This window comes from Crinia signifera, chromosome 3 (genome assembly GCF_055691185.1).
Source record: "Crinia signifera chromosome 3, ASM5569118v1, whole genome shotgun sequence".
Classification (NCBI taxonomy): domain Eukaryota; kingdom Metazoa; phylum Chordata; class Amphibia; order Anura; family Myobatrachidae; genus Crinia; species Crinia signifera.
This window is the reverse complement of record NC_139219.1, coordinates 128,994,985-129,007,025: the sequence shown is the minus strand read 5'-3', so window position 1 is coordinate 129,007,025 and position 12,041 is coordinate 128,994,985.

Here is a 12,041-nt window from a genome sequence, read left to right as displayed (position 1 = left end):
GTTTAAAAGGACATTTGTGGAAATCGATGCAGGTACGCATCTATTCATTAGGATCTCCAAGGGATCCAATTTTATTAATTGCACACCTTCCCTTAAAGGTCGACATCTGGAGTTCTCAATAGTACTCATGGTCCTTGTACCTATGGAATGTTACCCCTGATTAAGTCGTTTTCGACGAAACGCGTTGGGTTGTTTCCGTGTACTTGTTGAACCGAATCATTGACTCCTCACAGATGAAAAAAGTGCTTTTATATTGTATTTTATGAGAGAAAAATTGTAGTAAACCTTTTGAAAAGTGATTTGTATATTGTCACTACTGTTCTTCTCATTTGGTGGTGGAACTACATACCAGGGGCGCACTCTGTATTTCTATATCTATGTATATATATATATATATATATATATATATATATATATATATATATATATATATATATACATGGGTGACAGTGGCACACACTCGGATTTTCACAAAAAGCAGTCAGGCTACAGTAGGAAACTACTGCTGTAGCCTGACTGCTTTTTGTGAAAATCCGAGTGTGTGCCACTGTCACCCATGTATATCTACTTCTCTGTGTGAGCACCCCGGTCGTCATTTACCAGTATATGGTGTGCCGTTCAAAGTTTATCTATATATATATATATATATATATATATATATATATATATATATATATATATATATATATATATATATATATATATATATAGTACAGATTACCTCCTGGCCCAATTGGACCTAGTAGGGAGAAGCAGCACTCCACGGGCATTAAACAAATTTCTGGTTTATTCCATGTTAAAACAGCAAAGTAGTACACATGTCAACGTTTCAAGACCTCGCGGTCTTTTCTTCAAGACTCGTACTGTACAAATAAGGTGATGCTGTGCTCGTGCTTTTTTTTCACGAGCACAGCATCACCTTATTTGTTCAGTCTTGAAGAAAAGACCGCGAGGTCTTGAAACGTTGACATGTGTACTACTTTGCTGTTTTAACATGGAATAAACCAGAAATTTGTTTAAAGCCCGTGGAGTGCCGCTTCTCCCTACTAGGTCCAATTGGGCCAGGAGGTAATATGTACTGTTACTATCTTAAGAAGGCACCCCGGCATTTGCCCTATTATCCAGAGTGCCGGACAAACTGGATTCTATTCTATATATATATATATATATATATATATATATATATATATATATATATATATATATATATATATATACATACATATGCATACATACATACATATACATACATTCATGATACATCAGTAGTGCCCACTTACATGGATGTTACAGTTATACATTTGGTCATCACCCTTTTGTACAATTAGAGGTTACAGGCAACTGGATTATCATTCACACTCCTGACAGCTTCAAACTCTAATTTTACATACTTCATCCCACCCAGTTTTTAGAATGACCTATTCCCCTACATGTGACCTGCAAATATCCTATAACTGTAAGAGAACTTGGTTAGAATTATTGATGTGGAGGGCCCTTCTGCCAGATGTACTAAGCTTGAAAAGTGATAAAATACAGAGTGATAAACCACCAACCAATCAGCTGCTAACTACCCTGTTACAGGCTGGATTTGAAAAATGACAGGTAGGAGCTGATTGGTTGGTGGTTTATCACTATCCATTTTATCACTTTTCAAGCTTAGTACATCTCACACCTAGCGAGATACTGTAAGTGTCCAAGGTATGTCCATATGCCATTGCACACTTTTATTTATGCATGCACAGTGAGAGTTTACTAGACTTTTGTGCATGTATCAGTAGTAGTTTAAAATTCACTCAACTGTGCAAACAGTACTGCAAACACCTCTGATTCACGTGCATAGTGACAAATACTCATGGAAGCTGATACTGGAAGCTCAACAAAATACACTCTATATTACACTCTATATTAATTTGTTTTTTAGGCAAACTTTTTTTTTTAAATAACCATATATAGCAAAACACCTAGTTATAAGTATGACATACTTGTGAGCAAAGGATCGGAAGTGAAAAAAATCTAAAACTTTAACCAGAAATGAGAATCAGATTGGACAACTCTGGTAGCACAATATAGCCTTTGTTATTAGTTTTCTTTTATTCTATACACTGACTCCAAATTTGAATTATATGTGCTTTCAGGGACACAGCGGTAGGCTTGTTTTTGTATGATAAATTTGAACAGAGATTGTATAATAAAGAATATATTTTGATATTTTATTAGAAACAAATATACCTACCCTCTGCTATACATAATTGAATGTTAGGCCTCATTGTACATGATGTACAGTACTTTTACAATATACTCTTGGGTGAGACAACAGCCCAGGGACTAAAATGGTGACAATACAATTACTAGAATGATAGCCAGATATACAATATGGAAAGAGAAGAACAATAGTTTTTATAAAACAGTGGAAAATATCAAAATAAAAATGACAAATGAACAATAAAGCTTACAGGACAGGCTGCAATATGCAGTTTATTTTGTGATCGAGAATGTGGAAAAGGAATTGAAATCTTCCTCTTTTAATAAAATGTCTACTTGTCTATTTTAATATCACCGTCTACTTGGCAAAGGAGATAACTGAATTACTTTGTATTGTTTGATGATTTGCATTGCAATCATTTGCAATCAGTGTGTTTATGTACACTTGTTTCATGGTTGGAAGATAGGATATATGTATAGTAATAGAAATGATCTGTTCTCTGTTCTAAAAAAAATGTATATTGTATTCAATGATGGAACTTGCGAGTGGCATGCCCAAGTGCAAAATATAATTTGGGCCCCTTCCTCTATCCCAACCCAAGAAGTCATTGCTGGTCTGGGCAGCAATGGGCCCTTGATATCACTGTGCAATGCACCTGCTGCACCAATGGCTATTCTGCCTCTTGTCTCCAAAATTTGTTGACACTTCTATTTATTTCATACTGTTTATAGTGACTTGTAGATAGGGATTATATATTATAGATGTGCAAAATATCTTCTAAAAATGCCAGTCACATTTGTTGTATCAATTCAAATATATATAAGGTAATTTATATAAGGTAATCATTACAGGGGATTATGATGAATAAAAATATTTACTTGGCAATATTCACACCTATTTTGACAAATTCACTTGGCACTTAAAGGGCTAAGGACTATGCGCCTGATTCCAGCATCTTCTTCACATCTGTCCCAAATTTTTGTTTTGTTTCTTAGTGGCATGATTGATCATCATGTCAGAAATGGTGCTGTGCTAACAGTGATACTGTTCTGAAGGGCATACATAGACCAAGAGTGGAGGCCAACAATGACACGCCAAATAGGTCATCCATTATGTAGGATAAGAGTGAGTTTAGTAGGTGGAAACAATTTGTTGGCACTATTTAGACTGCACTTTCTAGTAGTCAGTGGTGAATCTATAATGGGTGCAGTGTTTGTGGTGAACACAGTCCATTGAGCCCCAGGGGGCCCACACCATGCACACTGCACCCATTTTCAGTGTCCAGTTACACAAGCAGGAGTTCTGCGGAAAGGCCCATAAAAATGGCACGGTGTCCATTCTGCGGCTCATAAAAACACATTGGCCCTTATTCTAATCTGTGCGGCCAGATCAGAATATGCGGCCAGGACCGTGCAGGCGAATCCCCGCCTTCCATACGGATCGCCACCTCCGTCCGTACGCGGATATGTGGCGGTCCGCATGAAAGTGGACGGGGATACGCCTCCTCCATCTTGGGAGCAGCCCCTGCATTCGATGGTCGCCGAACATCGAATGCAGGGCCGCACGCTCCACCAGCGCCCGCCACCCTAGACCACACGGACACTTGTTCGTATGAAATCATGTATGGGGGCGGGCAGCTGACATCCGGCGATGTCAGATGCCCGCCCCCTACACATGCGTCACGGCTTCATTACCATGCATACGCCCTGCGTTTGCATGGGAACGCCCATGAAACGCGGGGCGTATGCATAGGGTAATGAGGCTAAGTAGCCCTTCACGCCCCTCTCCGCCCCCTGTGCGGCGTCTAAAGAATACGTGCGGCGAAACCGCTTGCACATGCGCAGAGTGACCTCTGCACATGCGCAGTGGAAAACCATCGGCGGGACGACCGCATGCGGAAAAATCTGCACCGATCAGAATAAGGGCCATTGAGCTGTGATATCTCAGTTTGGTGATTCCACACTGCAGGTGTGAATTTGGTGTCCATTGTGACATGCAAAGTGGAGTCTGAGCACTCTAGTGCTCAGACTCTACAATGCAGCCAAGCTGTCAGCAGCAGCGTTGAATAAAATCACTGGAAAAATGGCCACTGTGAGATTTTTACAGAGGTTTGACATGCACAGTAGGGCCTGAGTGCTCTAGTGCTTAGACCTTATTGCTTCTGGGTTCTGCTCCCAGCAATGAGGAGGGGGCCCAGCCAGAGAAAGCTGCACATGGTCCTTCTCCTCTCTTGAGACACCCCTGCTAGCAGTATATGATTGTATATATGCCATCAAGAGGTGTAGTAAATGTGATGATCCAAGACATAGGGATAACATTCATTGATGTGTCTATTCTACTGAGCAAAGCATTATTGCTGAATTACCAAGGATTATTATGATTATGGTGCATTAGTGGTGCATTAGTAAGTAATTCCATCAGGATTGTCTGTGGAATTTGAAAATTGGGCACAATTATTATAATAAATGTATATATATATATATATATATATATATATATATATATATATATATATATATATATATATATATAAAGACAGAGTCTGCACTCAATCGCTTATATCTTCAAAGGGGGGTGCTCCAACAGATGACTGAACATCAAATAGTATATGGAAGGAAGAAATGGGCACTCACCAAGGGCTTAATCAGCAACAAGAATTTATTGTAGGTACATGTGGTACATCCGACGTAACGTGACGTTTCGGTCTAGTATAGACCATCATCAGGAATATGTACAGCAGGTTAGGTCAAGCTCATATTCAGCACAGGCAACCTGGTATCCATCCTCCAGAGAGGATACAATATATATATATATATATATATATATATATATATATATATATATATATATATATATATATATATATATATATGGCATGAGTGATCCAATAAAAGTGCAATGGAGTTTAAAAGACAGCCTGATAAACAGTATGCAACCTATTGCTACATGTGCAGCATATACCTTTGTTAATTTTGTTGGTCACTATTCCCAAGAATGCCACAAATGGCCTATAGCTGATGACAAACATCCTTACACTGCACTCCAAAGGAGATAACTGAATTACTTTGTATTGTTTTAATTTACAGTATAGGATATATTTATATTATAGAGAAATATTATTTCTTTTTCTGTTCTGTAAAGAGCTAAATAAAAAATCTCTTTGTTTATTATTGACCATTTTTCAACATCAGTGTTTCGAGCCACCTGGCGGCTCTCTCCTTGAGCCATGCTGCAACTACTTCTGGTAGTCTCCAAGCAACTGGGACATCATGCCAGCTGCCCACAGGGGCCAATGGGTTCCGCCTGCTCCTAGGCATGAGGACACCACTCCTCTTTCACATACCTGGTTTGCTAGTGATTCTGGATATGCATCACCTCCAGGTACTCACTTTATGAGTGACTTAAGGTGCCCATACACTAGTAAGATTTATCTTCAGATCTGGCTGGTTGGAAAAAAACATGGTTATGGATGAGTGACAGTTTGTCAGTTTTCCAGCATTTCCAAGCAAATGGCCAACTGTCATTTGCTCTCGTCCATAACCAAGTTTTTGTTCCAACCAGCCAGTTCTGAAGATAAATCTGCATATGTATGGCCACCTTTACCTTTAAATATGGTGCTGGCCAAAGCCAACTGACCGTTATAATTTGTATTCTACACTCGTGACACTGACTGTGAGCCAAGATAAGGTTACCCATGAATACTCTTCCCATCTGTGTGCTCCACAGTCTGGCTTTACTGTTGGTGTTTCTCTGCAATCCAGAAAATCTGTGCTACCTGTAATGCCAGTGATTCTCCACCATCCGGCTATTCTGTGATACCTTTACGTGAAATCTGTACCATCAGTATTGCTCCATACCACCTCCTGGATTATGTATATAACTGCATAATATTCCTGCAATCTCCTTTTTCTTATGATTTGCCACAGGTTCTGGTTGCCACTCAAGTACCGGTGAACTTATAAGGTTCCATTGGAAATTAGCCATGAAAATCGCCAATATCACGGTTGATCTCAGACAATCTCAGCTGAAACTCAAATTTTATCAAATTTACCCCACAGATTATGTTGTACAGGAAGTGCTTCGGTGGCCATTGTCAAGCACCACTTCTTTTACGAAAGACACCCTTCTGCAGTTTTACGTTATTTGCAGAGACCACATTTCAGTGTTAAACAAAAGTTAGTAGTACCAAGTAAGAAATCAACATATAAAATGAAAACTGAATAAAATGCTATACTTTACAATTCATTTTGAATATGATGATGTTTGAAGGACCTCCTCTCTTGTCTTTTTTTATTGAAATACCATATATACTCGAGTATAAGCCTACTTTTTCAGAACATTTTTTATCCCGAAAAAGCCCCCCTCGGCTTATACTCGAGTGAGGGTACCGCTTGAGTCAATAAGTTTTCCCAGTTTTTTGTTGTAAAATTAGGTGCCTCGGCTTATAATTCGGGTCGACTTATACTTGAGTATATACGGTACTTTTATACAGTATCTTCCCTATTTGATGCTAAATATGACTCTCTCTAGTTCTAGATATAGTTCTATAAATATATTTTTCCATGACATTAACAAATGTGTTTCATAAAAAGCGTTTTCATATTTTATGTAATAATGCAAGTAAATGACACTTTCTATAATGCTTAATACAAATGATACACTGAAGAGGAAATTATGTTAGAACATCTAAATATTAAGCATATGTTATGATGATTTCATGTTTTCATATTTTAATGTTTTACAATTGCAAGATGTTTTTGTTGCCATCAAACATACAATACATTTTATTATATATTATATTCTATTTAACTTTATTATTTAGACAGATAGTTACAAAAATCTGCATAGTAAGCAAAATTATTTATTTAAATTCATCATTGTTATATAGGGGGAAATTTACCAATATGAAAAACCTAGTTTTTCGTATTGATATTTCCCCTACGACTGCATACGACCCGCTGGCACTTGTAGTTCCACAGTTAAAAAAATAGTACACAAAACACACTGATACAAATTTTAAATAAAAGTTTAATACACACATCACACACACACTGATACATATCTTGATCCTGTCAGTAGGTCGCTGGCTCCGGTGTCGGCGGCTCCGGTGTCAGCGGCTCCGGTGTCGGAGGCTCCGGGGTCGGCGTCCTGTCTGAAGAAAATCCATGGTGGACCTGTGGAAGGAAATCCTACTCACCAGGTCCTCCATGGATGGTCTTGTGTCTTCTGTCTTCTTTTCCAGGGCTTATTTCTTTATCTTCTTTCTTCTTCTTTACGCTGACGGGCTCCCGGGACTTTCAGAGCTTCAGAGATGTTTCCTCCTCGACGTCTGGACTAAGAATGAATTCTAGCCAATCAGGAGCCGCCTAGCGGCCAATCAGGAGCCAGTAAAGTCGGCTCCTGATTGGCTAGAATTCATTCTTAGTCCAGACGTCGAGGAGGAAACATCTCTGAAGCTCTGAAAGTCCCGGGAGCCCGGCAGCGTAAAAAAGAAGAAAGAAGATAAAGAAATAAGCCCTGGAAAAGAAGACAGAAGACACAAGACCATCCATGGAGGACCTGGTGAGTAGGATTTCCTTCCACAGGTCCACCATGGATTTTCTTCAGACAGGACGCCGACCCCGGAGCCTCCGACACCGGAGCCGCTGACACCGGAGCCGCCGACACCGGAGCCAGCGACCTACCGATGGGATCAAGATAGGTAAGTATCAGTGTGTGTGTGATGTGTGTATTAAACTTTTATTTTAAATTTGTGTCAGTGTGTTTTGTGTACTATTTTTTTAACTGTGGAACTACAAGTGCCAGCGGGCCCTTTAATGCCCAGCAGGCTGGGACTTGTGGTTCTCCAAGTCCCAGCTTGCTGGCACTTGTAGTGCCACAGTAAAAAACAATAGTTTAATCTTTTTTTTACACTTGAATCAGCCCGATGCCCACCACCCAGGGGCATCGGGGACAGCACCAGGGTTCAGTCCTGGAGAGGGGAACCCTTTATTGGGGGGGTCCCCACTCCCCCAGGGCCCCTGGCCAGGCTGACTAGTCGGTAGGGATGAATGCTTTGGCCGGGGGGACTTGCATAAAAAGTCTCCCCCCGGCTGTGGAATTACCCTGCTGGCTGGTTTTGCCTGGGGTTGGTTCTTAAAATACAGGGGACCCCTACTCATTTTGTCCCCCGTATTTTGGGAACCAGCCCCAGAGCAGGAGCCTGGGGCTGGTTGTTAAAAATCAGGGAACCCCTATTTGTCGGGTTCCCTGATTTTTAATTACCGGCTCCAGGCTCTGTCAGCCTGGTGCTGGTTTCGGCTGTGGGGGGGACCCCACGCCGTTTTTTTTTAATTTATTTTATTTTATTTATTTTTACACCGCAGCCTGCACGGATCTGACTGATCTGTGCAGGCTAAAACGAGAATACGACAGGAAAAAGGTGTTCTATTTTTCTGCCGTATTTTTGTGTACAAAAGCAGCTGTATTTCCTATACGGCTGCTTAGTAAATCAGGAACCACCATTCTTTTGAATGGTGATTTCTGTTGTATCCTAACGATGGTGTAGACATTTGTATTTGTAAATACAAATACGAATGTTCCATCCCTAGGACTACGAATTGTTGTATTTTGGGGATAGAAAATCCCGAAAATACAAATTGGTAAAAAAAAGGTGTATTTCTCCCTACGAATACACCTTTTTTCTACGAATTCATATTAGTAAATTTCCCCCATAATTGCAAAGGCTTCATAATATTGAGGCAATGAGCTAAGAGATTTCCAGAGAAGAAATATGTGAGCCCACATTGCGCCGAATTTAGTCAATAGGAGAATTATAGGATTGTGTTTTCAAACTTATGGAATTTTCGACGAAGTCCAATAAGCGACGAAACCGGTTGGGCGAGTTACTGCTGTGACACATTGGTGGAGCCGGGAAATCGGACCAACGAGACGCTGGGAGCTCTGCGGCTACGGTGGTTTTGTGTGAGATTACGACCCGCTATTTATTATGATATGCTGGCAAGCTGTTATCTTTAAACTTACATGTACGTGAGCTGATATATTTTATAAAAGTGAATTGAATTTTACCGCTCATTGTGCGCTTGTCTCCTGTTTCTTCGCATGTACCTTGGGACCGTGGAATCGGTCATTTCGGAGGAGAGCTGCACCGTACTAAAAACTTGAAAGAAGTGATTTACTAAGGACTAGCGCAGCCTGCTTGTTTTCCTACGTGTATATATATATTGGTGAGTAATTGGGTGAGGGGCGGGCACTGCTCTTGTATAAATATGTTTCAGTGTCTGTATTTCCCTGTGAACTGTATGCTGTCTGTCCCTGACGACGGGGGGTAACCCCGAAACTGTTGGATTAAAGGACCTCATTATTTCAAGTCTGCTGAGTGCCGCCTCGCTTCTCTCCTACATCATTGGGTGGATCCTTTGGACCTCCTTAGGAAGGCACCACAGCCATTGTACTTTAATCATTATTTCCATTGGGATATATCTGAGTGCCGGGCCTCTGCAAGCTACATTGGACTTTTTGGTTTTCCCTACGGGATCTATAAAGTACCTGCCAAGGCACCTGATGCGTGAGTAAGACTGTTACATCAGTAATACCAGAACTGTGTTTGCCCCCTGCTTTGCAGTAATTACATCTGCCATATTTAAAGCACCTGTGTTTATTGTCACAATGTCTGCTTCCCAAGAGATGGAGCAGGCACTGGAATTTATCCAGATGGATGTAAGGGAAACCTTAAGCCTATCAGATCATGATGTGGACACCATCCTTAATAAACAAAGTATGCTTGACGATATCACCACCTGTGTGCCTGAAGCCTTGTTTAAACAACTGCTCCGATTAAGACAGAAAGAATGTGATTTCAAATACCACAGTATAAGTCTTTCTGACTATTACAGAAGCAAGTTAATACCACGCGGTTTCCGCGTTAAAAACACGCCAACCATCGGTCGTCAAAATGCCGCCTTCTGCCGCCGTTGGTTGGCTGTGTTAAATAAATGTTCCATGGACTTGCTTCTGCTAGTAGTGGAGGAATCCACTCGTGAACAGACAGTTTACCAACAAAAAATCGAGCAGTTTGAGAAGGTACATCTCCAGGTGCTTATGGCAGACTCTGATAACAACTGGATAGAAAAGCTACAGACACAGATGGACATTTATAAGGCTAATCTCATTGCCTTTAAACGAGAAAAATTGGCCAAGGTCCAACAGGACTATGACCAGAAGAGAGTGTACGACTGGTTAAACCCTCAACGGTCACAAGGTAGACCCAGGCCCTATAGGAAACGGACCCAGCGTCCAGGCCCCAGGGAGTTTGAAGATTCTAGCACATCCCAGAGTGAGCAAGAGTCTGGTACCTCAGCCGGAAGCAGTGGTAGTCGCCCTTTAGGGACCAAGACCAGGGCAATGCTGCTCAAAGAGCCCATAACAAGCACAGGAGGAGGACGAGGCGCTCAGGCCAAAATCACCGGCAAGAGAGGTGCCAAAAGTCAAAAGGGCAAAAGGACTTAGTCTTTAATTTATCGTCAGCAGCCCTATCAGATGTGGAATTACAACTATTGGCCAAGGGTTTGTCTTTCATTCCATCCAAGCGAATGGATCCCTTTCAATGGAAAGTAGATACGTTTAGATTAAACCGCTCTCTCAGGTTGAAGGAATTCTTTGGAAAGAACCCCCCAACTAATCTGCCAATTTCCGCCACACCTGATATCCCTCCTAAGCTGAAAAAAATAGCCCCCAGATCCAAATTTGATCCAATCTCCATCAATCCAGCGGTTAAGTCTTTCACCCGATTGATGGAACAAGAAGGAGAGAGACAACACCAAGCGATATTGGGGAACCGCACCCACTATAACTTAACTCCACCAGAGAGAGCAGCCTTAACATCACTGTCTACCCGCAAAGACATCATCATTCGCGGGGCAGACAAAGGTGGTGCTGTGGTGGTCCTCGATGTACAAGATTATCGACGTGAGTGTGAGCGTTTATTAAGTGATGACACCACTTATGGCCTTTTGGACAAAGACCCCACATGGGGCTTTAAAGTGGAACTGGACTCTATTCTTTCGCAGGCAGTCCGTGATGGACACATTTCCACAGACCTGAAACACGCCCTTACAGTGGATTATCCTAGGGTTCCACTGTTTTATTCGATACCTAAAATACATAAGGGTCTCAGGGATCCCCCTGGCCGCCCTATCATCTCGGCCAGGGGGTCCCTTTTTCATCCTATTTCTGTGTTTCTGGACTCTTTATTAAATCCATGTGTTCAGGCTCTGCCTGATTACCTAAAGGACACTTCCTCGCTGCTGGTGATACTGAGGGACCTGCACCTCACTTGTGATGTGTCTATGATAACCTGTTTATGCACTGCGGATGTCGCCAGCCTCTACACCTGTATCCCACATGATGCAGGTGTGGAGGCGGTGAGATCCTTGTTGAGCAATAACCCACTATACCTTGGTCCACCTATTGAGCTGTTTGTGAAATTGTTAGTTCTTGTTTTAACAAGAAATTATTTCCTACACGATGGGAAATTCTATTTACAGCGGTCGGGCGTGGCCATGGGGTCTGCTGTGGCCCCGGCCTACGCAAACACATTTATGTACCAGGTGGAACAATCACTATTTTTCCAAGGTGCCAACCTGTTGGACGGAGTAGTCATGTACTACCGTTATATTGACGACTTGCTCATATTTTGGTCTAAAGATCCTGTGGACTTGGCTAAACTCTTAAAGGGACATAATGATTCAGGTAGTGTAATCCAATTAACCTCCAATATGGATGAGCGACGAGTGCAATTTTTAGATGTGGATATCTCTCTCCAGTCGGGTAAAATAGT